Raw genomic sequence first — 6,636 nt, forward strand, 5'->3', positions numbered from 1 at the left:
AACACTTTTAGCCCCTCTTCTTCAAAATGTCTTCTTTTTGGCTACAAAAAACATTTAAGCTCATAAGTACCATTATTCTAAACAAATTACCAACTTATTAATAAAAATGTACTTAAATATGGCCTAAAAATAGGTATAAATATGGCAATATCAAAATACCCCACTCTTAGACTTTGCTTGCCCTCAAGCAAATTTAAACTTAACCCTTGATTATTAACATCACATAGAACAATCCGACTCCAGCTCAGCCATTATGCCAAGACCTCAATGCATGCATTTGTGTCTAAAATTTTCCTAAAGTACCCCCCCCCCCCCCCCCCCCCCCGCCCCCCCGCATACTTTAAATACTCACAATCTTCATAAACACCCGCCCACTTTTTCTGAACAATGCTCATTTTATGCAACCCTCCGAGTCCATCCGCAGAAAACCTCATTATCCTCAAGGTATTTTTAGTTGAGCAACCTAAGCATACATAATCTAGAATTACAATCTATGATACCACTATGGAGCTCTTTTGGAATTCTTCACTTCCTTGATAATTTGATCTTTGATTTCTTGGAATTCACCACCTTGTTTGATTTTTGGTATCTTCAACTTTTTGAATTTCTTGGAATTTTGATATTTTGATCTTCACTTTAATTGCTCCAAAATTCTTCAAACTTTTCTTGCAATTCTCTCTTTTTTTTCTTTTTTACATTACATGTACCTCACTTTTTTCACTCAAAACCTACATGCTTAAGTAGAGGCGCTCAACCTCAACCTTTATTGGTTAATGATAATAATTTTCCTGGGTACATTTCAAGTTTAGGTTGCTAAACATATTGCATCCCTCAAACCAAACAGGGTTATGTTTTTGTTCCATGATTTCACTAAAATAAGGGAGGCCACAAATGCACTATAACGTTTATTGGCTCAACTAAACATTTGCACTTTTATCGGATCATCCCACATAACACTAGCAACTACAGTTCAAATTATTATTACCATGTTCAATTATTAAAAATTTCAATTTTCAAATTTTAAATTTTTACTAACAAATTCTATCATTATCTAGCAATTTACTTTTTCTGCCCTACCCCACACTTATTTCATACAATGCCCTCATTGTATGCATAAAATAAATCAAAATTAAAAAAAAGGAGAAAAAGGAACAGACTCCCCTGGGATAGTGGCGTAAACATCTCCAAAAGTGTGGAAAACGTGCATCTTGAATATGGACTCCGAAAATAGAAACTTGGATCTGGAACTCGCGAAATAAGGAATGTACCGGCAAAACATGAAATCGAGCCTTCAATTGTATTCAGACGTGGTGTAAATCTTCAAAAGTAGAATGACCAATGTGGGAAAGCATACGCCACATTGTATGGTGGAAAAAATGAGCCAAAATAATCTTGAGAATAATGACAAGAAGAATAGCATCAACCCATGGAAGACTAAAATCTCAAGGGCCTTAAACTTGTAAAAATCTCATATTCACGACGTGAGTTTGAGACAATTCACGACGTGAGATCGTAATTACGCGTATTTTGAGAACCTCCTGATAACTGACTCACGACGTGAATAAGAAAAGTTCACGTCGTGAAAACTGTGCAAGCAGAAAAATATTGCAAAATCTTCTACTAATGTCTTAATGTATTAAGACTCTTCTAAATTCATCAGTTTTTGACTCTTTCGCTGACTCTCCACTCTCTTGACTCACCCCACACTTATTTTGAAAATATGGGTCTCGACTCTCGGCTTTAAACACTCCCGGCTAAAGACGTACGCACTTATACCTCGCTATCCTCTCTAGGCGCTCCTAGCAATTTTTGAGAAACAACCAACAATGAAGAATAAAAGTAACATAATATTCAAAATAGTTCTTACAATCCCATAAAAATAAAAACAAACTAAACCAAACAAAATAAAAAAAACGAATTACAATCAATCAATCATCCTCATCATCATCATGTGCTCCACTGGTTCCAACTCCATCACCTCCGCATCCACCAAACTCCGACCATTGTGGGCAAATTGGGTAATGATACCCTAAATGAGGCAGCTGGTCCACCCCAAGATGTCGGACAACATTCTCCATAGTGCCACTTATCTAATTGACACTCAACGATAACTGGTCAAAGTAACCAGCCATACCACTCCCAAAAGGCATACCAACCATGGAAGCAGGTGGGTGTATTAGCTGCCCACGATCTCCCCTTCCTCTCACGTTCCTGCGCCTCGGTCTCGGTTCTGGCGCAGGTTGGTTGGCCGGCTGATCATCATCATCAGCACCCTCACCATCTGACGGTACTATGCCCTAATGCGACCCAAAATTTCTGACCACCCGCATAGTTTCCAAATACCCCATGCCAAAATCATGCTCGTCCACACACGTCATGGATCTAGTAATATCAGGAACAACCAAATGATACGAGCGGGCCAAACGTGTAACCAAGTGCCCTCCACAAATGGGGCTCCCAGGGCGCGAACTCGCGGCAGACCCAGCCAGAAAATGGGCTAGAAAATACGGGATGTTGCAACAGACACCAGGCTGTAAGATGCACCATAAGAAGAATAAATTATGTTTAGTCACTTTGTCTCCATGCCTCTTATGGTTGATGGAAAATGTGATGAACCGATGGAGTAAGCGATGGATCGGGGACCGAACACTGCTCTCGGGAGACACTCTGGAATTAAATATTCTGGATGCAATACTATGCCAGAAAGAATACCCCGTGACACCCTCTGCATAACCTCTAGCAGCCGCACTCAAAAACATGCCAAACTCGGGAGTCATAGCCTCCTGTCGATCATATAGTCCGACTCTCCAAGCAAATTCAACCAGGCTGCACTCCTGGTACTCACCCCCCAAACGAAATGCCAACGCCTGTGGCCAATGTGGATCTTGAACAGTTTCCTGAAATGTCACCGTTGAGAAAAACTCAACACAAAATTCCTTGTAGACCCGCTCTTGTACCCGAAACAGATTATGCCAACCAGAACAGGTAAATGAATACCCATCTCCAATAAATAACTTTGTCAAAAATGGGCCCGCCCGGTCTACGAGCCCTACTTCCCTCAACTGTGTCCAATTGAATGTTGGAGCAACTGCGATTTCTCTGTTGTAGAGCCACCCCAATCTGTTGTTCCAACGGGTCAAGACATCTCGGGACATCGTTGCGGGAAAATTGTAAAACGGGTGCAAACCCGCAACTCCAGCTGGAATCTCTCTTCTTGGAGCCATTCCTGCAAAAACAAGGAAAACCCACAGCCAAAACAATAATCCACAATTTAGACATAAAGGAAACAAAGAAAATTCTCAGTTCAGTATTCACGTCGTGAGTTCATAAGAAGTCACGTTGTGAATTCGTAGACAGGTTCGAAAATTCGTTCTGGATTCTGTATGAATCGGCCATGATAGTGCTTAGGGTTTACTCCTATAGCATTTTCAACCATTAATCAACTACATTCCAAGGGTAATTTACGAATCTTAGAGCTATTTCATACAATTTAACATATGAACAAACCCTATCCCTAATTTCAACTATTAAAGATAAATGAAGGTTAATAATTAGAAATTGTTACCTTTGATGGAGGTAGTATGCAAGCACAAAAAAATGTGTAGATTTGTCGGCTAAAATCGCAACAATGGGGACCAAGGGGGGGACCAATTTTCGCTTCCACTTCATGAAGAATAAAGAAATGAGGGTTTACTGGTTTCTAGGGCTTTATTCTTTGGTCCCGTGTTTTCAAAAATTCACGTCGTGAATTCTGAATGATTCACGTCGTGAATTGCATCTGGGCTAAAATTGGGCCATGTACTCACCGACTGATCTTGGGCTTGTTAGTCTAATGGGCTAAACTATCTCATGGAGTATCTATCCCGGTTCATTCACTATTCACGTTGTAAATTGATAAACTTCACGTCGTGAATAAAAGTCTGGAAGAAAAAATATCAATTTTGACTTTAAAATAAGTTCTCAATTATTACTACTTCCATTTTAAGGTCCCTACATCCAGTGCTTTCTAATAGAGTTGGATGACATGATCTAAGTTTTTAAAACTAAAATGCAAAAAGAAAAAGAAAAAAAATTTGCAAACCAAACTCGGGTTGCCACACGAGAAGCGCTTCTTTTTTCTGGAGTCTTAAGCTGGACTCCGTGCCTCCTACATTGAGTCCTCGGAAGAATCCACCACTAGGATCTTTTGTTCCTTGAATCGCCTCTTGTAAGCTTGAACTCGCCTTTTGTATGCCTTCTTTGAATTCTCTTATTTAGTTTTGACCTCTTCTTCAAGCTTGCGTTTGGTCCCTTTAGTTTCTTCCTTGCACTCCATAGCATCCTCCTCCTCTTTCACTACCGGCTTTTTCACTCTTGAAGTGATCTCCTCTTCATCACTTGTCATCTCATAATCTTCTTTGCTCACCGAAGAAGGTGGACTCTTGTAAGCTATGACTTCAACCAAAAATGGAACAAATGCTCTTGGTTTTGTTCTTTTGACTTGATGAACTGCCTTGATTTCTTCTTCCTAAGGTTTTCCAGTTCTTCTAGTTCATTATCTTTATTGATTGTGAGCACCTCTTCTTGAACATGTTCCTTTGGAAAGCCATCTTCTATCCCAAAAACTTCTTTTTCATCACCAACCCTCAAGGTGAGCTTAGAGTCGCGAATATCAACCAAAGCTCTAGCAGTGTTAAGCAATGGACAGCCAAGAATAATTGGAACATCGAGATCTTCCTTCATATCCAAAACTACAAAATCTATTGGAAAAACAAATTTTCCAATTTTCACCAAAATATCCTCCACGATGCCCCGGGGTTGTGTCACTGAACGGTTCGCCATGTGAATAGTCACTCTTGTAGCCTTCATCTTCTGAATTTCTAACTTCTGATAAAATGAATAAGGCATCAAATTAATGCTAGCCCTAGAATCGGCTAAAGCATTAACCTTCATTTTGTTGCCAAATTCACACGGAAGAGTGAGGCGTCCAGGATCTCCCATCTTCTTCAGTGTCTCTCCCAATACAGCTTTTGAGCTCTGTTCACTTATAACCACCTTAGAATGCTTCTTTAATTGCTTGCGAGTGTCTATCAAATCTTGCAGTATTTTCTGATGCTCGAGAATTTTGGATAAGGACTCGACAAAGGGAGTATTAATCGGGATCCCCTTCACATGCTTGACAAACTCTCTATGCTCTCTTTCCAGTGGACTAAGGGTAGCTTGGGAAGGAAAAGGCAAAGGCGGCTGATAAACCGAACCAATTACAAAATTTTTCTGTTCATGACGGGCCCACATCGTGAACTTATATGGTTCACGTCGTGAATTTTGGAATTCAGCAGCTTCATGATTTTCGAGCTTGGTCTTCTTCTGCTTTGGATCGGGCTGCTATGGTTCTTCTTCCAATGCCTCCAAGAACTCAGATATGGCTTCTTCTTCAGTGTCTATGACCATTACATGAGATTGGGTTTTTGTTTCGGTATTTTTCGGGGATAACTTCTCATGAACTAGAGTGGCTAGTTGACCAACTTGAACTTCAAGATTACGGATGGAGGCTTGCTGATTCTTTATTAAAGTTTGTTGTTCCATAATAGTAGAATCAGTGGCATCGTGTCTCTTTTCCGAAGCTTCCATAAACTTCATCAACATAGTCTCTAAAACGGGTTTCTTCTCGGCTGGTGGCTGCTCCTTTTGATAGAAGCCTCGACCTGTCTGCCTATACTTCTCTTCTTTTTGCTTCTTATACTCTTCATATGGTAGCCACTTCTTCTTTGGTTTCCTCCAGTCATCATCAAAATTATCCCCACTTGAGCTTTTTTGTTCCCAAACTCATCTAAATTCCAGTCCTTGGTCAAGTGTGGACCACTACATCTCTCGTAACCCACTCTTATGGCATGTATTGACTGCTCCATTCGTGTTATCCTTCGATCCAAATTATTCAACATAGCCATTACAGCTGCTATTTCTTCAGTTTGGGCCCCTCCACCGCCTTTGTTTCCATCTTGCCTAGGGTTGTGGTATTCGCGAGAGTGCTTCGCGAATTCTTCAATCAGCTCCTTAACCTCCCATGGATTTTTTTTTGTCAAAGGTCCTTGAGAGTCAAGGAGTTGTCTCTTCATAACGTTGACCCCATCATAGAAGATCGACATCTCTTGTTGCACATTTAGATCATGCTGAGGGCAATTTCTGAGCAAGCCCTTGTACCGCTCCCATGCTTCGTATAATGAATCCCCCGGCTATTGCTCAAAGTTGGCTATTGCCTTCTTGAGTTTGGCTATCTTGGATGGCGGGAAAAACTGGTCTAGTAATTGCTCACGCATTTGTGCCCAAGTGGTAATTGTACCCGATGGAAGTGACTTTAACCACTCCTTAGCAGCTCCTTTGAAAGTGATGGGAAGCATCTTAAGCAAGATGGTGTTTCTGTTGACATTTGGGACATTGAAGTAATACGCAATGTCGTTGACTTCATCTAGATGCTTAAAAGCATCCTCATGATCGTTCCCCAAAAATGGGATATCCTTCCGTACACTCAAGATGTGCCCCTTCAACTCAAATGTGGCAGTGGCAGGTATTACGGGTTGGACTAAACCGGGACCCACATCTTCTCGGATCCGCTTCTTGTAAACTCCCATCGACATCTCTTCAATTGCTTCCATCTTG

The 6,636-nt window shown here is 40.8% G+C and overlaps 1 non-coding gene across 1 annotated transcript; it reads left to right on the plus strand.

The window, feature by feature from the left end:
- The first annotated feature begins 6,141 nt into the window (after nucleotides 1-6,141).
- LOC111917111 (small nucleolar RNA R71) lies at nucleotides 6,142-6,248 on the plus strand. The gene has a single exon (XR_002858790.1). It is a non-coding gene; the product is annotated as a small nucleolar RNA R71 (small nucleolar RNA).
- The last annotated feature ends 388 nt before the right edge of the window (nucleotides 6,249-6,636 follow it).

This window comes from Lactuca sativa, chromosome 8, assembly GCF_002870075.4.
Source record: "Lactuca sativa cultivar Salinas chromosome 8, Lsat_Salinas_v11, whole genome shotgun sequence".
Taxonomy (NCBI): domain Eukaryota; kingdom Viridiplantae; phylum Streptophyta; class Magnoliopsida; order Asterales; family Asteraceae; genus Lactuca; species Lactuca sativa.